At 42.7% G+C, this 25,966-nt stretch overlaps 1 long non-coding RNA gene across 1 annotated transcript in view; it reads right to left on the bottom strand.

Moving 5' to 3' along the window:
- Window positions 1-786: 786 nt before the first annotated feature.
- LOC126293575 (uncharacterized) overlaps window positions 787-25,966 on the bottom strand; it is a 1,862,585-nt gene continuing 1,837,405 nt past the window's right edge. The window contains exon 4 of the long non-coding RNA XR_007552314.1: window positions 787-951. This is a non-coding gene — a long non-coding RNA (uncharacterized LOC126293575). The remainder of the gene's footprint in view (window positions 952-25,966) is intronic.

Here is a 25,966-nt window from a genome sequence, read left to right on the forward strand (position 1 = left end):
GCTCGCACAGAAGCTTATAGGCAGTCATTTTTCCCTCGTTCTGTTTGGGAGTAGAACAAGGAGAGAAAATACTAGTTGTGGCGCCAGGTACCCTCCGTCACTCACCGTATGGTGGAAATGCGGAGTCTGTATGTAGATGCAGATGTAGATGTAGAAAGTATGTGGATGATGGGTAGGTTACTGATACAACAAAACATTCTCCCACTGTCGACGTAGAGAGAGGTAGCGTGCAAGAATACAAGCCCTCCCTTTAAGTTGTCGTAACGCTGTCGCATTGAACGCAGGTTATGATCATTAGAGCCAAAGGATTGGGGAATAGTATGATGTACTTGAAATCTGAATAAATCCAACCCGCTTTCAGCAAAAAAGTATTTCTTTACTCATTTAATGCCCCTCGTATATCAAAACAGTGGTTCCTATATACTCCATTATTCTGCGAAAGGAAATAATCAACATTGTAACATAATGCCGTAGAATTTCATCACTAGAGCAAATCAAGAGACGAAAGCTAATGTAAGCATAATCAAATGTGCATTAAAAGTGGAAAGCCACCTGAGGATGAAACTGTTGGTTCGAAACAGGTACTGGCGCTATCGGTGTGAATAAACAGCATTATCAACGGCGGCTCGTTGATCCAAGAGTTCACCTTTATCTTCTACAGAGCCACGATCACAAAATGTCAGTTTTCAACGAAGTATGATATGTGAGGATATATTGGAAATTGAAGAGGAACTTTAGTAAATGCAGCCATGGTGGGGAAAGCATTTCGACTTTTGCTGGGGACGCTACTCACCTTGCAGAGCCTGACGACGCGGCAGCCGATGACGCGGTGGCATCGCGGCTCCTTGCCCTTGCCACCGGCTGGTGACTCCACACAAACACGCCCCATAGCGGGGGCAGCACCGCCCACGCCTCACCCCATGTGGTCCTTATAACAATGGCTGTGCTTACCTGTAACAGTCACCAAAGGTGGAAAAGTTAGAAATGCGACCTTATGATATCCAGGGGCGATTTAGCGGCGATTACAAATTCTTAACTTCGCAAGAGAATCTTTGTCAGATTTAGCCACATTACTGTAGCCTTATCTTAAGATCTAGCCTTTCATTGAGCAAATACGTGTAAATTTACTGATGCGGATGTGTAAGTACGTAATACTGAATGACTGGATCTCTTTGAATGACAGTAAAACAGCGCTGTACTCATAAATTTCTTAAAATGGTTCTGAGCACTATGGAACTTAACATCTGAGGTCATCAGTCCCCTAGAATTTAGAACTACTTAAACCTAACTAACCTAAGGACATCACAAACATCCATGCCCGAGGCAGGATTCGAACCTGCGACCGTAGCGTCGCGCGGTTCCAAACTAAAGCGCCTATAACCGCTCAGCCACACCGGCCGGCTAAATTTCTTATATTTAGGATTTAGCTAAGCAGATATTTTGAAACGATGAAGTGCCAGTAGTAACAGGAAAAAAATGGTTGAAATGGCTCTAAGCCCTATGGGACTTAACATGTGAGGTCATCAGTCCCCTGGACTTAGGACTACTTAAACCTAACTAACCTAAGGATATCACACACACCCATGCCCGAGGCAGGATTCGAACCTGCGACCGTAGCAACCACGTGGTTCCGGACTGAAGCGCTTAGAACCGCTCAGCCACCGCGGCCGGCAGTAACAGGAAAAACATTCGAGTAAAGCGAAAGCATGTAAAAAGTTATTTCTCGCACCTGAGATCTTGGACGCATTTTAATTTCTAATCAGTGCAAGATACCTTTATGTATTGACTGAAAAGACTAGGTTTTTATGTCGTCAATTTTGTTACTGGTTTTATGGCGCCCAGCACGATTTGCTCTACTTTGTGGATCTCCTCATCCAAGAGGTAGCCATTATATACAAAGCCTGTTGTGGTTGGCAGGAGAGCCAACACAGGGTTACTTAAGGAGGCCGAAATGCACGCGTTTAAGCTCATGCAGACTGGCGTGAGGTCTGTAACCATGACAAGGGAATTAGAATTCAGAAAAACGGACGTTGTTGGTGGAATACTTAACTTTAATCCATTAATGACGAACGTCGGTCTGGACAGTACATGATTCTCAGTATCAATAGCAATTGATAATGGCGCCTTACTAGGTCGTAGCACATGACGTAGCTGAAGGCTATGCTAACTATCGTCTCGGCAAATGAGAGCGTAGAAGTCAGTGAACCATCGCTAGCAAAGTCTGCTGTACAACTGGGCGAGTGCTAGGAAGTCTCTCTAGACTAGACCTGCCGTGTGGCGGCGCTCGGTCTGCAATCACTGATAGTGGCGACACGCGGGTCCGACGTATACTAAGGGACCGCGGCCGATTTAAAGGCTACCACCTAGCAAGTGTGGTGTCTGGCGGTGACACCACAAAGCCCTCGATTATTTGTTGGATGTATTCAAACCGCTGTCTTTCTTTATTTTTTTGCTCTTTACGGGTTCCTCTATTATCATGGAAGCTGTACCACGCTGTCTCAAGAGGGTCCTGTGTACCTGCCCCTCCTTCTATTTCGCTGTTCCGACACACTGCGTTATTCGCCGATTCTGCTGAGAACCTCGTTTATCATCTTATTAGATGAATAACTGCATGAAACATAACAAACCAGCATTCTGATCACAGCACGTAACACAATGTTAATAGGCCAAGCACCTCAATGTCAGCACACACGTTTGCAATGCGTGAAAGAGTCATTCGGAAAATTCAATGGTGTATTTGCCTGTGTGTAAATGGACAGCATTTTGATATAATGGCCTAGAGATATTTGTGTCATCCAAATGAGTTGAGTCACGTAAGTAGCCAAAATTGTCTTGCAGCTCATATTAGTCATTCAGTACTCTTACAAACAAAATAAATTACAGATTCATGACGAAATATACGTTGATCAAAAAATTGTATTTATGAAAATTCTAGCAAAAAAGCTTGAGCAGCGCCTCGGGCATAAATGACACTCATGCTGAATATGCATGTCAGGCACATGAAGGTAGTTCAAGTTCCTCTTACCTGTCTCAGGCGATGTCTAGCAACGAAACTTAAACTTCAGTTCTAACTGCTTCGTTTCGAAACATCCCCTCCGTATTATTAAAAACGTGTAGTATTTACAATCATTCTTTTACACATTTCTAATGATTTGTATTAACTATTACGTCATCCTAGTACACTGCTTTTCTCGTAACGATAGTTGTCTACGATAACCTTCTAGGCTTTGGTAGGTGTACGTTCAATTGTTTCGATACGCTCTGCAGGCAACGTGAAAAGACAAAATCATACGGAAACAGCACAAACACAACACGTTACCGTGTCCAATACAGTTAGGGAAACTATTAGCATTCAAAACAGCTCCCCGTCGTCTAGGAAAGGGCACATACAGGTCCTGCAAGGTTTTCAAGGCAATCTTATACCTTTCTTCCTGCAAAAGTTGATGAAGGTGGATAGCGATCAAGTCCACCAAAAATGGAACACAAAGACTGAAGAATATTAAAATCTGCTGTCGTAGCCAGGAGAGATGTGACAATTGATGTCTGTGTTCACAAAACCAGTCCTGGACGGTGCGAACTGTCGTCTTGGAACACAGGATCGCCACTGGAAAACAGTGTTCCATGGGATGGACCTGAGGAAGCAGAATGGTCACATAGTCCGTGGCAGTAATGCGATCATGCAGGGTACACATGGAACCTATGGAATAACATAACATGGCTGCTCAAATTATTACCGAACCTCTGCCATGTTTCACTCTTAGGACGTAAACTCGGCCGCAAGTTCAAACAAGACTCGTCCGACTAAATGACTCTCCCTCATTGGTCCACACTGCAGGTTTTATGGCTCTGGAGTCACATTTGCCTGTTAAGGGGATTTTCATGACTCAAGCATGGAGAGATGTGTGCAGCAAAGCTCCTATAATTCCCAGCATACGGAGCCCCCTTTGTGCCGTTTTCCTGCTGACAGAGTTCACGAGTGTGGCATTCAGTTCCGTGATTACCTTCGCAACTGTCTTCTCATATTTAGTCAAAATCATTTTCAAAGGCCGTTCCTCATACTCACTCAACACACACATTCGTTCGCGCTGTGATTTAGTAGGTTATGTTTTTCCTCTATCCCTGTATGTACTATAAAAATTCGGTACGGTACCTCTTGAAAGACCAAACACTTTGGCTACCTTGGTTACAGAACCACCCACCATACGATCACCAACATTTTGTGCACTTTCTAAGTCACTTAGGTGCGACTCAATGCGTCACAGCTACACAGAACACTGTTCTAGTCAATGTTCTGAAAGATATGACGTTTCTTTTCTTTTGCGCCGCGCAGGATTAGAAATGCGGTCTCAGGCGATGCAGTCATGGACTGTGCGGCTGGTCCCGGCGGAGGTTCGAGTCCTCCCTCGAGCATGAGTGTTTGTGTTTGTCCTTACGATAATTTAGCTTAAGTAGTGTGTAAGCTTAGGGACTGATGACTCAGCAGTTAACTCCCTTAAGATTTCACACACATCTGAACTTTTTTTCTTCTTTCGTCGTAGCCGTACGTTGTATCACCACCGTTATATTCAATGGAGTTGACTTTTTTATTATTTTCTTGTCCTTGACACGTTTATTCCAAGCCGAGTATTGAACTATATTTCAGACTTTTGCACTGAAATTTTGCGTGATTTTATTCATGAGCAATCAGCGCAAGCAATGTAAGGAAGCGTCTTAAATAGCGCCATATCGTTCACTTGTACTGTTATGCTTTGTTCGGAGCTCCATCAGCTTAAAAGAATCAGATGCAGATACTAGGAAGGATAAACAACGTCCTTGTATCATGTATCTTCTTTTGGGATTGCAACTGTCAGTTTCCCACCTGTAAAGCTACTACGCCATGGGCAACAGAGGACCACGCGATGCAAATAGATCACCACGTCACTCTCTGCTATTCCGGGAAATTAAACCGAAGTCTTCAACTTGGCAATGAGAAGTGTCAATCGCTGAGGTGTTGACTTTGCAGTTTTTCACAAAGGTACAACGTAGATGATGTGTGTTTGTTCATCGGCTTATCTCATGACGCATCGAACAACTCTTCCTGTATGTTTTCCACAAATTACTCATAAATTTAGGAGACTGTAGATTCGATTCTGCATAATTGTAACGGTTACCGGTTCCTGTTTCCGCGTCACAGATCGCCAAGTGTTTACGCCCTTGCCCTCTTGGGCCCCCAGTCTTCCTACTGATTCGATGCTGCCTCCCACGAATTCCTATCCTCTGCCAACCCCCTAATGTTAGAACAGCATTTGCACCCAACGTTCTCAGCTATTTACTGAGTCTGTTCCAGTCTCTATCTGCCCCTGAAGGTGTCGCTGTTTACAGCTCCCTCCATGGGAGTTATTCAATAATGTCTTATCACATATCCTGTCATCCAATCCCGCCCATTTATAACAATGTTTTCCACTTGTTCCTTTCCTCTATGGAGGAACTCTTCATTCCTATCTTTACCAGTAATCTTAATTTTCACCATCCTCCTGTAGCACAACATCTCTAACACTTTGATTCTCTTCTCTTCCGGCTTTCCCACCGTTGAGAATTCACTCCTATATAGTACTGTGCCCAAACGCACATCCTCAGAAATTTCTTCACCAAACTGACCAATGTTTGATACTAGCGCAGTTATTTTGGCCAAGAATTCCCTCTTTGCCTATGCTAGTCTGCTTACATGTCCTCCTTGCGTTCTAGGTCATGTATTGTTTCAATTCTGAGGTAGCAAAAAATTGCGGTAGTGTGAGTGATCTGTACAAAATACAAGCAGCTACTGTGCACAGAAATGTGGACTGCTTAGACGTTCTGTAGCGCAATGACCAGCCCTGTGTTAACAACCCTCCGCCACACACCGTCAGGTGGCTTGCGGAGTACGGATGTAGATGTAGATGTAGAACTCTTCTTCCCGGGTTCGATTCCCGGCGGGGTCAGGGATTTTCTCTGCCTCGTGATGACTTGGTGTTGTGTGATGTCCTTAGGTTAGTTAGGTTTAAGTAATTCTATGTTCTAGGGCACTGATGACCTCAGAAGTTAAGTCCTATAGTGCTCAGAGCCATTTGAACCATTTTGATTTTTTTCATATTTTTTTTTAACTCTGCTGCAAAACGTGTAAACATGGAGCTGAAAGGGCTCCTTCAGATAGATGCAAAGTCTCATTTTGGCTATAGTTGCTACAGGAAGATTGGAATATATTTCTCATGGCCGACACCTGGAGGGGTGAGGACACGTTAGGAGATCTGTTAGCAGAAAAGACAAGAGGAGAGTGGCGGCCAACATCACACAAAGACAGACACATGCGGTTACTGTTTTTACGCGAGACACCTGCATTACGTCAGATTCAGACAGACGTTATAAAAGCAAATTGAGCTGATGGAGAGTTAGAGTTTATCTTGTTATTGTGGTATCCGCCATCACTCAGCGATCGACCGACAGCGGCGGACATCAACAAGCGCAAAGCGCGGCCAGCCACGCAGCTGCGAAGGTAACACTCGCGGACTGGGCATATACTGTATATTGCCCGACCGGGTGCGAAGTCTATTTCGAGATGACCACTAGAGGGCCGGTGACGCGATATGGAAGCGAATCTCCACTCGGCTCCTGGCGCCACTACAAGCTGCATTCCCGGGCTACCAGGACGGTATATAGGCCACTGCAACAGCATCGTACTGTCCCCCCACCCCCTCATCTGTCCAGGTCCTCTCCCCTCTCCCCCCCCCCCCCCCCCCCATACCCATATGCCTTCGTATTCTATAGTGCAGTGTTTTCCGTGAGTGTTCAGTGTTGTGCGTCCCCTTTTTATAGTTCTGCGAAAAAAAACCAGACTGTCGCTGTGTTTGTTAATTGTACCTGTGTGTTTTTACTGAGCATCACTGACCTATTGTTTTTTTTTCCTTAAGAACTTTTTCGCTATGTACCAGTTTCTAACAGTCACCGCTCTACAGCCTATTTTTATCGTTATGTTTTTAATCTAAATACTATAAAGAGAAAAAACGTGCTACAGCAAATCCTACGCCTGCTTTCGCTCTTGCTTGTGACTAGTAACTGCGTGTACTAGGAACCTTGTGGCCCGCAGGAAGCTGTCTGAGCTATCAGCGATGTGAACTGGAGTACCCTGGGCTTGTGTAATTGCTACGGATCGTGAAGCGCTATTGTGAACCAGTATCGTTGTGGATAAATTATTTACGTATTTTAGCTGTTATTGTGTTACCTGATATAACAATTATTACAGAGGGACAAGTGAAATCGATTCGTTTTCTCAGAATATTAGGAAAGGAAAAAATAAAGTAAATGAGTTGTTAATTTGTTTGCAACGTCTTTGTAGGTAGAGGTAAAATGATGTCATTTGTTTCTGTGAACACCATTTATACATAGGAACAGAAAATCATTATGTAAGTGGTTATAAGTTTGCTGCAAGTCATGTAGACCAAGTAAGGAGACGTAACAGTCTTAAAAAATGATATAAATACAGAAATGTAGAAATAAGTAAATTATTTCTAGATCAAGATACAAGAATCGTATGCTTGTGTATTACTGTTGGGAAATATGATATTTCTGGTCATTTTCCAGTGGGTAACTGGGAAATTCAATGAAAAATGTTCCTGAATTATTTTGCCCTCTGTCTAACAGAAGGGAGAAGTTGTGATGAGTTGAATGTAAATTTCATGGAGCAATCTGACAAGAGAAGTGATCTAGAGGGGCTTTTAGTCACTTGTAATTTGTTATCAGTAATAATTTTTCCTACCTTAGTGGCTCAAGACAGTAGTACCCTAAGAGATAATGTATTCATTCAATGAGGGATAGTTAAATTGACACATGCCTAGCGGTTGTAAATGGACTGCCAGATCTCAAAGCACAGTTAGTCACGTTGTATAACTTAGCTCCGTATACAGTTTGGAGGAAAACAGTGAGACTGACTGATGACAAATCTACTGAAGATTTTAAAGAAACGTACAAAATTTGCACTCATATGAAGTTTTTCGATGAGCCCAATTTTGACTCTGAATTCAGCATATTTCTTAATAAAATGGTATATGGTTTTGAAAGGTCTCCCTATAAAGATACTTAAATGTAGTAATAGCAAATCATTAAAGAAACCTTGGATCACTAAGGTATCAGGGTTCCTCCACAATGATAAAAGGAACTGCGCAAAACTGCCAAAATACGTTGTGACCCAGTAATAATGCTTTCCTACTACAACCAGCACTATAACATATTTAAAAGAGTTGTAGAATTCCAGGTATATACCCATTTTGTCTGAAACTGACAGATAAAATAATAAAATCAAATCATTATGAAATATTGAGATACAGGGAAAAAACCATAGAAGATGGTAATATTTCTTTTAAAGCAAATGAAAGCCTTGTAAAAAAAAAAAGAAGACAATTGTCGCCGAGTGCGCTCTTTCTTTCCTGACAGACGCGAAAGATTTCAAGTGAAACATATCGACCCAAGCCAGGGGGTGATCCATTTCCTGATAGACCAACGGGCGGTATCCGGTACAGTTAATCCGCATGGGACTACCTGACGATGAAGCATGCGTATGTGGAGAAACTGGGACACCAGAACATGTCAGATTGCTATGCAACACGCTGGCATAAGTAAGACCTATACATAGCAACAGTGACATCGCCAGAACAATAAGTAACCCCGATGACTGGAACACAACAAATAGCGTAGCAGATACTGTATCGAACACACTGCATGAAGAATACAAGCGCTAAAACCCATATGGTAAGAGGCGTAGACAAGCACGAACCACGTGGGAGGACACAAGCACGACCACCGGTTCCTAAAGTGAGGAAGGAACCAGCACACTAAGTGAACATGACTCAGAAGGGATTAAAACGTCGGGGACCCGAACCAACAACGCATGACACTGCATGCCACAACACAGTCACAAACAACACAACAGGCAGTAACAAACATAGAACAAACACACACCGATACCACACACAAAGCCTATAGTAATAACGTAACGTCGGCTGGGAGGAGAAAGATCGAAGAACTTTTATTCCGGGGCTCCTACTCCCTAACGACATATTGCGTAGTATTTAAAGTATACTGCACACAAGCAGCAATGTATTGTCCGTCTTATTTCGTGTATATAGAAGTGTAATCTCTTCTGTATTTAAGGCAACAACGAATTAATTTTATATATCAAATATATTTTCTGTATAAAGTATATATAAAACTAAAAATGTAATGTTTTAAGTTATTTAAGGAAGAATGCATTGAAGTAGCAATGAACTACATTCTACTTCCACTGACACATTTACAAACGTAAACGTGTTTCTCATTTAAACCTAAAATTTATGTATTCCATATATCAAATGCTTAGTCAGTACTTAATCTGTATAATACCGGGTGCATGTATGTAATGTATCACATGGAATATACCGCAACTACCAACAATAGGACAAACAAACCGCTGCCTAGTATCATGTAGTGTCCTGAGGTGCAACATTCTCAGTAATATACCAAGACACACGATCATCTACATCTACATCTACATCCATACTCCGCAAGCCACCTGACAGTGTGTGGCGGAGGGTACCTTGAGTACCTCTATTGGTTCTCCCTTCTATTCCAGTCTCGTATTGTACGTGGAAAGAAGGATTGTCGGTATGCTTCTGTGTGGGCTCTAATCTCTCTGATTTTATGCTCATGGTCTCTTCGCGAGATATACGTAGGAGGGGGCAATATACTGCTTGACTCTTCAGTCAAGGTATGTTCTCGAAACTTTAACAAAAGCCCTTACCGAGCTACAGAGCGTCTCTCCAGTAGAGTCTTCCACTGGAGTTTATCTATCATCTACGTAACGCTTTCGCGATTACTAAATGATCCTGCAACGAAGCGTGCTGCTCTCCGTTGGATCTTCTCTATCTCTTCTATCAACCCTATCTGGTACGGATCCCACACTGCTGAGCAGTATTCAAGCAGTGGGCGAACAATCTTACTGTAACATACTTCCTTTGTTTTCGGATAGCATTTCCTTAGGATTCTTCCAATGAATCTCAGTCTGCTTCTGCTTTACCGACGATCAACTTTATATGATCATTCCATTTTAAATCACTCCTAATGCGTACTCCCAGATAATTTATGGAATTAACTGCTTCCAGTTGCTGACCTGCTATTTTCTAGCTAAATGAAAAGGGATCTATCTTTCTATGTATTCGCAGCACATAGTAATCATAAATAAGAACAGACAATTTCAGTTGAGAATAGCTCGAGGTTGTATCGAGACCTTCTCACCTGAAATAGGTAGAAATAGGCCATTACCAACCAATATGCTACAAAGGCTATATTACACGTCCAGATACAGTATATAACTTCTCCGTACAATTGCAAATTATTTTCACCACACCCATTGTATTACTTATTTCTTTTTATTTTTCTTTGACATTTGCATTTTATAAATTATAGTCTCATCAATTAGGCACAAACAAATTATATAGAACCATTTTGACAATTGTTAAGCACCCTATTCGCTGTAAGCTTAGAGAAATTTCTGTATATTATCTTCCTTATATTATTTAAAATAGCATTAACAACAATATACCAATAAGATTGTAATAATGAGAGGTGTTTGCTGTTGGATTTAGGCGGTGGGTTACTCTGTACTGCTAATGAAATAAAATAAATGAAATAAATAAGTAAATAAACATCATGAAGACGGCCGCCGTTGTGTCCGAGCGGTTCTAGGCGCTTCAGTCTGGAAGCGCGAGACCGCTACGGTTGCAGGTTCGAATCCTGCCTCGGGCATGGGTGTGTGTGATGTCCTTAGGTTAGTTAGGTTTGAGTAGTTCTAAGTTCTAGGGGACTGATGACCTCAGATGTCGAGTCCCATAGTGCTCAGAGGCATTTGAACCATTTTTTTCTCATGAGAACGCCAAGTCAGAGAATTCTACAGAAGATCCTGAACTACAAGCTAAATGGGAAGACATATACTGAAAGATGTAGAAAAGGATCACAATGACTTTGTTAGTGATTTCGGAGTAGGTTAAAGCCTAATTCTTGAAAAAAAGATGACGATGATGATGACGATCACGATGATTATGACAGCCTGTCTGATCTTTGTCCCACTGTCACTTGAAAGGAAGATGATGATGATGATTATGACAGCCTGGATGATCTCTGTCCCATTGACGCTAAGTGTCACGAGCCGTTCTGTCTGGACACATCACGGCGCTCCGCCGATTTGCTTCCAAGCACAGCTGCCGGCCACCTAGTTTCGGCACTGCGTCTGTGGCAGAACGTAAACGTCACGCCTCACCCGCTAACCCAAATGATCGCCCTCGGCGCAGACGGCGTCGATGCGAAATGCGGCCCGGCGCATTTGCGTACATTACGACTGGCCGCCACAGACTCGATTTATGGTGACTATACCGGCGGGCGGATAGCGCGATAGATGGGAGGGGCTAGGGGTGTGGGAAGCGAGATCCGACCTCCCACCCCCTCCCCCCCGTATCAGAGCCAATAGCTTTTTTCCCCTCCCTCCACCCCTTTCCGCCCCGCTCCCCACCCCTTCGGGCCAGCGGCGGCCGCATCCTTCTGACGCGGACGCGGTTCCCGCCGATGCCGACGTCGGCATACATTACGCGTGGCGGGCCGCCTCTCATTTGCATACACACATGCATATTCACATATGCGCCGGCTGCTCTTATCGTGGCGGCAGGAAACCGCTCAGTTGAAAGGGGGTTGGGGAATGGGAACGTGGTTGGGAGGGGAGGAAGGGAGAGGGGGATAGTTGAGTTGCAGGCCAGTTCCCTATCTTACTGTGCCTCGAGTAGGCGGGGAGAATTTATACCGTCCGCCGCTGTAAATACTGGTAGATACCGCCGATCGCAGACGCGCCTTTCTGTAAGGCAACCCGCTGCGCAGTCCCGCTCCGGCAGATAAGGTTCCGCGGCGGCATCAGTCACGTGTGTTCTGCGTGACGTCGCGACCGTGAATAGAGTAATGTAAACGGGCGCTCCACGCTCTGTCCACTGTGGCACTCGTCTGCATAGCTAAGTGGTTGTAAACGTAGCTGATGGAAAAGAGACCCTGTTTCATACCGGACGACGTTTTTATGCGTACGGAGAAGTGCAGCCTTGGCAATGCCAATTAAAGATGTGCCTGAAAAACGGAAATTTAGCTAATATAAAATATGAATTTATGTTAAAATGCAATTTAATTTCCGATACGAACTGTACGCTGTTAGGAAACTTCGTGCCACTTTAGAACAGCTGAGCAGGAATGAGACGTGAACCCGGAACCTTTGCATTAATTCCCGGACCTCCAAATACTTCTAATCACCTAGGATATTTCAAAACTGCGCGCACTCCACTGCAGATAGGAAATTCATTCTGGAAACAATCGTCTAGGCTGCGGCTGTGCCCACGGAAGAACTGATGACATGTTTACAAGGTAGAAGAGGCACTGACGCTAATGAAGATGTGTGGTCTGCTCGTGAATCGTGATGAGACAGCTCATTATGCAGAGCAATTTACAGCAACGGCCAAAGGTTCCGCGTTCGAGACCCGACAGGTCACACAGTTTTGATCAGCATGGATTTTGAAACTTCCTGGCAGATTAAAAGTGTGTGCCGGATACCGACTCGAACCGGAGTTCCAGTCTCGCTCCGGCACGCAGTTTTCATCTGCCAGGAAGTTTCCTATCAGCGCACACTCCGCTGCAGAGTGAAAATCTCATTCTCGAGCATGGATTTTTGCATCACCGTTCGCTTCAAATTCAGGAAACCAATTACCGCCTCATTCACCACTTCATCAAATGGATACGTAATTTTGTTTGGGCTCCTCTAGTGCCATGATATGCTTATACAGTATATACATATGCATACACATTGTATATAATCTAGAAGTAATTCCCATAATTATCAGTGTATGTACATTACATCTACAATCACATGTCGTGCGTGCCGCGCGGAGTGGCTGCGTGGTTTGATGCGCCATCCCACGGATTACGCGGCTCCTCCCGCCGGAGGTTCGAGTCCTCCCTCGGGCGTGTGTGTGTGTGTGTGTGTGTGTGTGTGTGTGTGTGTGTGTGTGTGTATCTGTGTATGTTGTTCTTAGCATAAGTTAGTTTAAGCAGTGTTTAAGTCTAGGGACCGATGACGTCAACAGCTTGGTCCCTTAGGAATACACACACACACACACACACACACGTGATGAGTGTCCAGGGCTCTGTGACCTATGTGAATGACATCCTGCGATTCGTACCTATACGACACGCCATTTTTCAGTAAGGCAATGAGAAACTATATGTTTCTGCACGAACAAGGGCCTTCTTGGTGTCACAGGATGTCAGACTATTACTCTGGCCCGCCAGATCACCAGACTCGTCGCCAATCGAAGATGTGTGGGATATTGTGAAGCAAGTGCAGCTCTGTGACTCAGTGACAACCACTATATTAACCAACTGCGACATAATCGCTTGTACGAACACTGATCCAATGCTGTAAAATGCTTTTTTATTCCAGTCTCTGATCACAAATGAATTCTTTAGACGATGACCGGTTTCAGTCTGTAATAACAATCTTCAGATCTTTTTTACACCATGTCCTAAAATGATACGGCCATAATGTTTTGACGATGCCCTTATGGCAATATCACTCTAGGACATGGTGTAAAAAAGACCTGAAGATGGTCATTACAGACTGAAACCAGTCATCGTCTAAAGAATTCATTTCTGATCATAGACTGTAATAAAAAAAAACATTTTACAACCACTATAGATGAAAGTTGGATCCAAGTGAACGCAAAATGGATGGCTATACCAGAGAACGCCTTTCACGTCTGATACGCCTCGATAGCATCACACACGGAACAAGTTATCAGGACCCAAGGTGGACCTTGTGCCTACTGGACAACACGACACATGCTGAACTAAGGTGATTCAAATGTTAATCATTTCTGCAGAACATTTAATGTACACGTCCTGTGAATATGAATGGCCTCTCTCTAGTCGTTCAACTTGTTCTGTTTTTTTTGTGAACATCTGAGGAAGTCGATTCCAATATGTACCAGGAGTGAAAATACATACATCCATACATATACAGAGTGTATCGTAATTAATGGCGTTAACATTTGAAAGTACACGGTACTAGAAGAAAAAAAGTCTCAGTGAACATAGGGCCGAAAATGCATACCTGAAGAGCTATGAGTAATTTTTTCATGTTCGATACTGTGAAGCAAATCTCTTCTACTGTAAGGTCTTTGTTTTCTATACTTTGGGAGGTAGTAGCATGGGCCAAAACAAGGAAAAAATGTCCAGTGAACATGTGCTCTAAAGTGCTTACCTTAAGAGTTATGAGCACGTGCTCATCTTCGCTACTTGAAACACAACGCTTCTCATAAGGTATGCTTTTAAGGTATGCATTTTAGAGCAAATGTTTACCGGACTTTTTTACTGTTTTGGCCCATCCTGCTACTAACAAAAATGTGAAAACCAAAGAGCTTGCAGTAGAAAAGATTTGCTTCACAGTATCTTAAGATATGCATTTTCGACCCTATGTTTACCGACACTTTATGACACTGTATGTGTTTACGCCCATAATTATGATACACCCTATACGCATATGTTTATGTGAAGTCAGAAGTTGTGCAGAACGATCTTGATAAAAGCGACGAGCAACTCTTCCTTTACAGTGAGCTTCGCCGTACAGAAGAACCATGTCTGTAAATTCTGCAAACGTATTCTCAACGATGATGTTGCTCAGACACGTGACTGAGGCTATAACCAGGTCAGGGAGGTAGGACAGACGTTAAATGACATTAAACGATCCGACGTAGGCACACATACAGCGTGTTTCACTAAATGTGTTGGTCTCTGTAAGTTACGAAGTAATAGGTGGTGAAAATGTTTATTGCGGTAGGTCACCATAAGAAACGTTGTGTGCGAAGCTATGAACATAGTTTATTGTGTTATTATCCAGAGAGTTACAGCAAAAAGATACAATTTTTTAAATGGAACAACAGCTGTTTCTATCACCCACTGGAATCAGTAACGCCAGTTGTGTATACATCAATTTAACTACATTTCTATAACTGACAAACTGCAGGGGCTGGTTCCTGCTGATTCCAGACTGTAAATGGTAGGAAAAAAAGTCCTATGAGCATGAGTCCAGAAATGCATCATTGCTGTGGTAGATGGCACTGACGGATAATGAAAGTTCCTCTGATCACATGCCATGTGTTCAGTATGTGTTGCAGACTGTATGACTGACGCTGTGTACTGTAAGAAGGCAGAACCTGGTTCTCCATATCTGGTGTTCACACAGTCTACGCCTCCCTGCACATTTGTCAGTGTGCAGGGACCCATGGTCACACAGTCCAGCCCAAAGAGGGCTTGAAATGTTATGTGATGTGGTTGGTGTCTGTGCAGGAACTCGTTCTGGCATAGCTGTGCTGCCTCTCCGCTTGGCCAAACACAAACACCAACTCAAAAATGGTTCAAATGGCTCTGAGCACTATGGGACTTAACATCTACGGTCATCAGTCCCCTAGAACTTAGAACTACTTAAACCTAACTAACCATAGGACATCACACAACACCCAGCCATCACGAGGCAGAGAAAATCCCTGACCCCGCCGGGAATAAACACCATATCAGCTTTTTCTCTACATAAATGACAGACAGTTCTGCTGTTCACAGTACGCTTTGTGAATCACAAAGCTTGCAACACATTAGAAACACAGGGCACATAGTCACAGGAATTTTCATTTGTCAGCACCGTCCACCATGGCAACGACGCACATTGTCACATTGGCAGCAAATTTGACCACAGTTTTGCTCAGTGCCATCTTGGACGTGTCACATGATGGTAAAGTCGTCAACCCCCCTTTTGCTATCTGCAAAAGAGATGCGTGCCTACGATTTTTCAGCGCTCCCAATTTGCGTTCTTCTGTGACGTGAAGGACGCAAAATTGATATATGCTCTATTAACACACTCAAAAGCCTCCCAATTCATCAAAACCGTCTGTGCCATCCATTCATCTTTGTTGGGGACCGTAAAAATTTACCTATACAGACATAATCCTAGGCGCCTGCTATCTGGCTTCACCGCTGCTATTTCGCTGCCAGACTGCTGTTCTTTCATCTGATAGAAACCATCTGGAACCAGAGGGTGTCGAAGGGGTTGTCAGTCTCCAGGTGCCTAGGATTTTGTTACGGGTTCTGTCTGCACTGGTACTTGGGGGAGGGGAGGGGCGGGCGACACCGAGGCTTTAACTGAACTAGTGGATTTTGGAAAGACTCTTTGCCGTTTTATTCATGCATGTGTCAATATCTCACCAGTCCGTGATGACGCCATGGGAGTGCGCAAAGTAGCAGCGCTGATAAGACAGATGTACCATTTTCTGCACTGGATCACATTCGAATTGATGTTGAAGTGTCCTTAGTAGTTCCACCTTCTACACAAGAAGAGAAATTGCGGTCGTGCTGCGCTCCGAAAGGGTGTGATCACGTTCGGTGGGGATGCAGAACCAAAATGTCCTTAGAGAAGCGTTTGAACGCCCGAGTGTATCAGCACTGCAAAGGTTATGAAGAACGTCTTACTGTTTTTCTTCGCAGTGTGAACTGTAGTTGTAGACCGTTAAATGTGAGGGTATCAACACCCCAAGAAAAGGGGTTGTCTGAGTGAGGCATTTATGTCCCTCTCAACAGCCTTTTCGTTCTGTTTCTGAATGGTGGTGTACCTGGAATGTTTTCCTCAGTTTCTGACACAAAGTCATGTGATTTCGACGCTGGGCATTGCGGTTCTGATCATCATCCGACAGGAGTCAAAAAAAGGAATAAAATCTGGGTAAGAGAGATGGTGGACACACGGTGGCATTGGGCAGAATTTCCTGCTTCTTAGGATGGGTCAACACCTCGCAATTTGTATCGGAGCTAGTCCGAGGACAACGTCAGAGCCATATTTCGAACTTAAACGTTGCAATACGTGGAAATTACGGGGGTTCGAAAAGAAATTCCTTTAATTATGTTTCACAGTGTACATACCCACTCAACGCCAGGGACTCAGTGTAATCTAGAAGCAATACACTTAAGTTATAAGTTATACGTATTAAATCTAATACAGTAAACTTTTTATTGTTCAAGGAGCAGGCATTAAATTTTAATTATTAGCTGAAATAAAATACAGATAAGTAATTAATTTTTTGTTTTTTCATAGAGAAGTCTCTACCATGTGTGTAGTATGGTGACAGTGGATACGGTATGTAAGTAAGCACGCCTGCTGGCCTTCGGCCCGGGATTACAGCCGGCATTTTTTGATGATTTGCGTTATTGATGGTGATCTACATTTGAGCCTGCCGCTTGAGATTTTATACAGGGTACAACGGGTATAAGTGCAAATATCTTTATATGTGGCACCTTAATACGTACACATATCAGTGTACTGGCCGTTTTGTTCTCTGCGTCGAACAGGCTTCGCACAAACATGTCTCATAATTTACCACCTGTTATTTTCTAGTCCTGCCAGTATAGACTTAACGTTTCACGTCCAAGTGTGAACACTTCAACACATGACCTGCTGCCACATATACTTGGAGATACCAGCCAACCTAAAAACATTCTAGCTATCGCTTGCGCCGTTGTCTCGCATTGTGCGCGGGATTGGCGTGGTTAAATCGGAGTTGGCATGTTAATGTGAAGGGGTGGCCGGATGCCCTTCATGCTGCCACCCCGGTACGGAATCAGAGTACCCCGTCTGTCTGCGTCTAGTGTAAAACATGGAAAAGTGCGGATGTGTGTCAAGTGTCTGTGAGTCGTGTAAATAGGGCGGAACGTGGGGACCGTCCCAACATTCACCTAGAGGGATACGGAAAACCGCCTAAAAACCACATCCAGCCAACCTGAAAACATATTAGTCCTAAATAAAAATACTGGCACTTATACCTGGTACACTCTGTACATAGAGGACTTCAAAATATGGTAGACCAAGTAGCTTCCATTGAACGCTGCACTATACCCTGTAATAATATGCACACATGGCATTAGTTTCTCACACAGCCACCAAGTCTCCGTACACAACGATTGGAACGTTCTTCTAATTGTTCAGTTCCTCAACCATACAATTCTACTCCCTGGTCACTGAGACATTCGGGAAGTACTTGTGAACATCCTCAACGCTGAGAAATCTCTCCCCTCTCCCCCCCCCCCCCCCAGACTTTATCTGAGCTAGCTGGGAAGTTGGAAATCGCGTGGTGCGCCTCCTGGTCTCTATGCTGGATACGTGGACAAGCAGCATGTACATACACTCCTGGAAATTGAAATAAGAACACCGTGAATTCATTGTCCCAGGAAGGGGAAACTTTATTGACAAATTCCTGGGGTCAGATACATCACATGATCACACTGACAGAACCACAGGCACATAGACACAGGCAACAGAGCATGCACAATGTCGGCACTAGTACAGTTTTAATCTACAGTTCATAACCAATAGATTGTGGTCAGAGTCCAGATCTTCCCTGGAAATATCTTACAATTTTAAACCTGATTCCTAAATCTCTGTCTTACCATTATATAATCTATCTGATACCTTTTAGTATCTCCAGGATTCTTCCATGTATACAGCCTTCTTTTATGATTCTTGAACCAAGCATTAGCTATGATTAAATTATGCTCTGTGCAAAATTCTACCAGACGGCTTCCTCTTTCCTTTCTTCCCCCCAATCCCTATTCACCTACTATGTTTCCTTCTCTCCCTTTTCCTACTGACGAAGTCCAGTCACCCATGACTATTAAATTTTCGTCTCGCTTCATTACCTGAATAATTTCTTTTATCTGATCATACATTTCCTCAATTTCTTCATCTTCTGCAGAGCTAGTAGTCATATAGACTTGTACTACTGTAGTAGGCATGGGCTTTGTGTCTATCTTGGCCACAATAGTGCGTTCACTATGCCGTTTGTAGTAGCTTACCCTCATTCCTATTTTTTTATTCATTATTAAACCTACTCCTGCATTACCCCTATTTGATTTTGTATTTATAACCCTGTAGTCACCTGACCAAAAGTCTTGTTCCTCCTGCCACCGAACTTCACTAATTCCCACTATATCTAACTTAAACCAATCCATTTCCCTTTTTAAATTTTCTAACCTACCTGACCGATTAAGGGATCTGACATTCCACGCTCCGATCCGTAGAACTCCAGTCTTCTTTCTCCTGATAACGACGTCCTCATGAATAGTCCCCGCCCGGAGATCCGAATGGGGGACTATTTTACCTCCGGAATATTTTACCCAAGATGATATAAATAGTTAATTATATTGCCAATAGGAACAGTGTCAAAGATAGGCTACAGAAGCATTCCATTAAATGTGGCAGTAATAAACCGAAGATCGTGTGCTATGACAACCCTAGCAGGCTTGCCATGATAATTAATGGTTAGCAGAGACAGTAGCGGGCGATAGAAATAGAATTCATAAACTGTGTCAAATAGTGTTCAGAAGCGCACTTATCTCTTTGGAAAATAAGACAGAGAAGTTGAGGGGAAAAGTTAGTGTGTTGTGAACAGAAAAGAGCATTATACCCATAATTTTTCTTCCGCTAATAGTACTAGTTTGACGCGTAAAAGTCGTATTTATTCCAAAGTTAACTTTAGAATGAAAGAGCTTAACTAACTACAAATACAAGCAAACGACGGAGGGATATCGTTGAAGTAAGTAAACTTGAAATTTCAAATAGTTATACAATAAACCAGAGATAGATATTTTCCAGTTATTATTTGTCATTTCAACACTTCATCTGTCACATCAAGAATTAACACCGTCATATGAATAATAAATACTTCCGCCGTGACGTTACACAGCTATCACACTGGGTTAAGGTATATGAAAAGATACTGGAAAGCACAATCCGAACAATGGTCGAGAATAAATTGAGAGAGGAACAGCATGGCTTCAAACTTCGGAGGTAAACTAATGACCTCATATTTGTAGTAGGAGCATCACTAAGAATTGGGAGATACAGAAAAGGCATTTCATACCGTCGGTAGAAGAAAACCAGGAAAGCACAAGAGAAAAATGGAGTGGAGAAAAAGACCAAAAGAAAAGTGAAAGATATGTACTGTGGAATTATGAGCTGTCTGAAAGCAGAGAATGAAAAGACAGATGAGCAAACAAGTAGCGTGAAACAGAGCAATATTTTGTCACCTCTTCTCTTCCCTGTGGTCTTGGATGAGATAATGATTAAGGTGATAAAAAAAACTGGAGAAGTAAGATGAAAGTGACGGTGTTCGTGGATGAATTGAAGATCTGAGGGAAAAGAGAGGAGGTGATTCAGAAACAGTTGAGTGCTTGGGAAGAAACTGTGAGACAGTTTGACTAAACAAATGTGAGATTCTTGTTACAACTAGCAGATTAGTGATTGGGGGTAAACAGTTGAAGAAGTATTTGGGAAGTGTCGCAGAGGAAAACGGAAGAAATGAAAAAGCGATCAGTGAACGTGGCAGACTGGCAGGAGCATTCCTGCAAACAATGACGTCCCTCAAAAAATCAAATAAGTATTATATATAGAAGTTGCTACATCCTGGTACTGACCTATGAACCTGAAACACAGGCAGTGAAGAAAAGAGATATACGCAGATGACAGGTAACTTATGTGAAATGAAGTTCCTCATAAGTTGGATAGGAGTTACAAGGAGAGATAGAATGAGGAATGAAAGGTTAATGGAAATAGTGAAAGAGGAATCCTTGCACAGCAGGAGGGAATCATGTAGGCCGAGGTGGTATGGGCACTTCAAGAGGACTGGAAACAAGAGGATTCCCAAGAAGGATGTGCGGAGGAAGCGACGAAGAGGAAGACCTAGGAGTAGGTGGCTGTTGGGTGTGGACGAGTGTGCTTAAAAAAAGAGGCTAAAACTGGACCAGAGTGAACACAGGAAGACAGTGGGAAAACAGGACTTAATGGCGAGGCTTTCGTTAAAAACAGACCCAGCCTGCAACTCGAAACTTTTAAAGACAATGATGATGATGATGGTTAGGCTACATGACACATTTACCTATGCTTTTAGTTTCGCTTATTAAACAATATTCCAGTACAGGTATTTGGCGTCGTTTTGCACTTGCTGTATTGTTCTTGCACAGTTTTTCAAACATTTTGCTTTCATTTATGTCTGCCACATTACCCCACAGTGGCTGCTTAAAACGATATTCTGGTTAATTCTGCTGCCATAGTAACTGTTGTGTGTGTCTGTATACATGCACTGAATGAGCACGCTGGTACAAGAGCTTTAGAGACCGTGCCGTTCTCATTTGAGTTGGCAGGTCGGCCATTTGTCTGCGTTGGGAAAATTAAACGTTGTGAGTACTGTGTGTAACCGTTATTTTCGTATTTATGTGAACTAAGCAGTGAACATAAATCATCACACATTTGACAGTGAACGTACCGAGACAAATTCGGAGGAATAAATTTGTAGTGAGAAATGAATCTTGTCAAGGTATCAGTAGAATCCAAGGCAACGAAATTGTACATGTCAATAAACTACAGCATCTTAAAGCAACGGCTACAGTTACGGTGTGAAAACGGAGATAAAATGTTCTTTGCGACCAAACACATCTAAGTGCGTCTAGCTTATGCTCCACGTCAGACCAGACCAGTACACACGCTGTCTGCCAACTAATGAGCAAGAGGTATGCTTCTCCGGCCAGCCTGATACTGGCAATTGAAATCTGTTTTACGCCTAATAGTATTCTAGGCTTCTACTTCCGTACTCGCTGCATAATGTTAGCGTGTTACGTCGACCTTCACTGTAGCGTACGCCGAAAACTCTCACCTGCAGAAGAACCGTGAGCCATAAAATCGTGGCTAACCGTAATTCCGATCAGTATTTGTACTCGTTAGATGGCCAAGGTGGCCGTGCGGTTCTAGGCGCTGCAGTCCAGAACCGTGGGACTGCTACGGTCGCACGTTAGAATCCTGCCTCGGGCATGGATGTGTGTGATGTCCTTAAGTTAGTTAGGTTTAAGTAGTTGTAAGTTCTAGGAGACTGATGACCTCAGATGTTAGTCCCGTAGTGCTCAGAGACATTTGAGCCATTTAAAAATCGTAATGCTCTCCAATACTTTGGATAAAATCTATCTTACTGAAGGGCATTTAATGTACAATATAATGTTTATAAAATAATTTGTGATAAGGAATTTCACAAATTCTTAAAAAAATCACAGATGTGTAGCTCCAAATAAAAACTCATAAAAAATTGAAATAGGTACTTGGTTACTACTTGGTTACAAGCTAATCAAGCTGTTTTCCGACATGCTATGGCCACGAATCCTGTCTTTAAAACATGCTTTTTTCAGAGATAATCCTATATGCTCAGCCAGATGAAAGCAAAAATTGATGAACATTTTGAATTAAACCCAAAACATCAGAGCAGCTAAGTGGTTAAATCACAAGCATAAATGATGATCTCTGCTTAGTGACACATTTTGTCACCATTGCCGTTACTGTTTAATGATTGTTTTACCAGCCGCACTTCATATGCTCACCACCATTAAAGTGTTATTTTAGGCTTGATGAGAGAACAGAGACGTGAAAAATTGAATTTACTTCCACAACGGAAATTACAAGCTTATTAGAAATCGGCTCAGTGAATATCTGTACACTGTGTAACACTAAATTTGAAAGAAAGCTCAGGTGCTACAGTTTCGCTTCATGCCTTCTGTCACAGCTGCCAATTTTTAGGACCTACAGTGTGTGGAGTGTGTACTGCAAAGTGTATACATGAGTAGTGTATGTAGCTGTTGCAACTGTATCATGTCAAATTTGATCTCTAATGTCTAAAATGTCCTATCGCTTTTTCTTGTTCTATTTCAGTGTGACATCTCTCTCATAGCACATCATCTGCACATGAAACATATCACCAGCACTTCACAAAATGCTTGGACCCCAACCTGCACTCCCTTCACTGAAGAGCCACGCCCCTGCCTTTTCCACTAATCCAGTAGGCGAACTCATTTTACGTGTGTTAGTACGGTCAGATGGCTGCGCAGCCCATTGGGGGACTTAACAAGTCGCCAGCCATTAAGAGTTCAGTTTTCGGAAATGGGGGAATTTTCCTCGATTATAACCGAGCTCTTCGAGAAAAAGTGTTTGAATTTAAAAAGTTAACTACAGATATTGTTGCTGAATATGTGAGAAAGCAAGCCAGGATAATATTACTTCCCCTCTTGTTTTGCCATCTACCTCCTTAAAATTCATTTTTCAATTTTAACTAATTACCATTAACATGTGTGAATATAATCTGCATTTTGGTAAAGAGACACATTGCCTCTCAATTTTAAAGAGAATAACACCAGATCTAATTTTATGTTTAGTTTCATGTATGTAATTGATATTCTAATGTATTTCGATTATGCCTAGCTAGTATCTTTCATTATAGGGTGGAATCGGAGTAATTGTTTCATAACTTAGATTCTATTGTTGACTCATAAACAAATATAAATTTTATACTATTTATAAGTATTTGAAATATGAATTACTAGTAATCTTAAAGTATATATAGGAGTCTATTCGTAAACATGTTAGCAAAACTAGCCTTTCACTGATTCCAAAGTACTTATCAGTTTTGTCTAAAGTATTGTTTATGTATCGATATAAGTTAATTTCATCATTTAAACAAATAATTCGGCCTAAGCCTTGTAGCAGAAGAACCTGTTAAAAGGAACGAATTTTTCGATGTATCCAGTTAATTTAATGAGCTCAGTTTTAATTGTAATTTCTTTAAATTTAACTTCGAACAATGTGTAGGTCTGCACCTATTATTGTGAGGATATGTAACGACCCAGTTTTTGTTCACGAGACAGTCAGTTCACGCCCGAGTTTCAGACGAGAAACCTGTGTTGATTAGAACAACAAAAATGTTTCAACTTAACATTGAAATAAGTGGTACACAATTAGACCGTGTGTTACGGCAGTGTCTGCTCCATATGAATCCTTTCATACTTCAAGAAATATGAACTATGTGGGTAGGATTTTACTGCTTGTAGATGTTCAACAGGAAACTATGGTACCAGTATGTCGAGATTCGCCTGCAACCTATTAATGAGGCTTATCGAAAGTTAAACAATAGTTCACTGATAATATAACTGTGTATTATAGGGGGGTTGTGAACAGCGAAAGTAAAGTACTGTTAAACACAAATCTGCACCTGTCGGCTACATTATTTACAATAGTCAGTGTCACAACTACTAACTCCCATTTTTTCAGTCACCATATCAACGCTGCATGTCAACACCGAGAACAAATCAACGAATAGATAAAGCAGGCGAGCGTCGTCAATGTACGTCGGATATACACGCAAAAAAACATGTGTCTGAGTTGTAAGTAGCACAAGAAAAGGTGGTGGCTGCACCCCTTCGTCACATGTTGGCTTGGTCTAGTAAACTTCGTGTCAACCGTACTGTTTTCCCACTACCACTGCAACCTAACAATAGTTTTATCATAATTGGAAAGTGAGGCTAAATGTTGCAAATTGCGTTGGCAACACCGATTGTGGGTTATGTCTGCATTTCCTCTCTCACATCACCTCTCCACAATGGCCTTAAACGTACTTTAACATCCACAATGGCCTTAACTCCACCACCACTCATGTTTGCGAAGCATTTGTCTTTTGTGCCACTTGTAACTCGTCAGTCATGTCAAACACCAACAGGAAAAATTTTGTAAATATTTATGGAAAGCTCCTATGGGACCAAACTTCTGAGGTCATCGGTCCCTAGGCCTACACACTACTTAATCTAACGTAAAATAACTTACGCTGCGGCTAACACACATACCCATGCCCGAGGGAGGAATCGAACCTCCAACAGGAAGGGAGCCGCTCAATCTGTGGTAAGACGCCTTAGACCGCACGGGTACCCGCGCAGCGTCAACAGGAAGAAAACAGGATGAAGTAAAGCGAGAAACGTAAAATAGGAGAATGTAAAATCGAAGTTCCACTGTGTATATCACTGCCGAGGAACCACAGCTCGATGTATCGGGGAATACACATAGAAAAAAACTGCTGCAATGTAGTACAGGCAGTAACTGAAATAAATACGTAAGGAGACGTATACAGGGTGTTACAAAAACGTACGGCCAAACTTTCAGGAAACATTCCACACACATAAATAAAGAAAAGATGTTACATGGACATGCGTCCGGAAACGCTTAACTTCCATGTTAGAGCTCATTTTAGTTTCGTTAGTATGTACTGTACTTCCTCGATTCACCGCCAGTTGGCCCAGTTGAAGGAAGGTAATGTTGACTTCGGTGCTTGTGTTGACATGCGACTCATTGCTCTACAGTACAAATGCGGAGTTGGCACATGCCCATTTGATGTATGGATTAGCACGGGGAAATAGCCGTGGCGCGGTACGTTTGTATCGAGACAGATTTCCAGAAAGAAGGTGTCCCGACGGGAAGGCGTTCGAAGCAATTGATCGGGGTCGGAGGGAACACGGAACATTCCAGCCTATGACCTGCGACTGGGGAACACATAGGACGACGAGGACACCTGCAATAGACGAGGCAATTCTTCGTGCAGTTGACGATAACCCTAATGTCAGCGTAAGAGAAGCTGCTGCTGTACAAGGTAACGTTGACCACGTCGTTGTATGGAGAGTGCTACGAGAGAACCAGTTGTTTCCGTACCATGTACAGCGTGTGCAGGCACTATCAGCAGCTGATTGGCCTCCACGGGTACACTTCTGCGAATGGTTCATCCAACCATGTGGCAATCCTCATTTCAGTGTAAATATTCTCTTCACGGAGGAGGCTTCATTCCAACGTGATCAAATTGTAAATTTGTGTGGGCTAACGAGAATCTGCACGCAACTGTGCAATCACGTCATCAACACAGATTTTCTGTGAACGTTTGGGCAGGCATTGTTAGTAATGTCTTGCTTGGTCTCCATGTTCTTCCGCCTACGTTCAATGGAGCACGTTATCATG

This window comes from Schistocerca gregaria, chromosome 10 (assembly GCF_023897955.1).
Source record: "Schistocerca gregaria isolate iqSchGreg1 chromosome 10, iqSchGreg1.2, whole genome shotgun sequence".
In the NCBI taxonomy this organism is placed as follows: domain Eukaryota; kingdom Metazoa; phylum Arthropoda; class Insecta; order Orthoptera; family Acrididae; genus Schistocerca; species Schistocerca gregaria.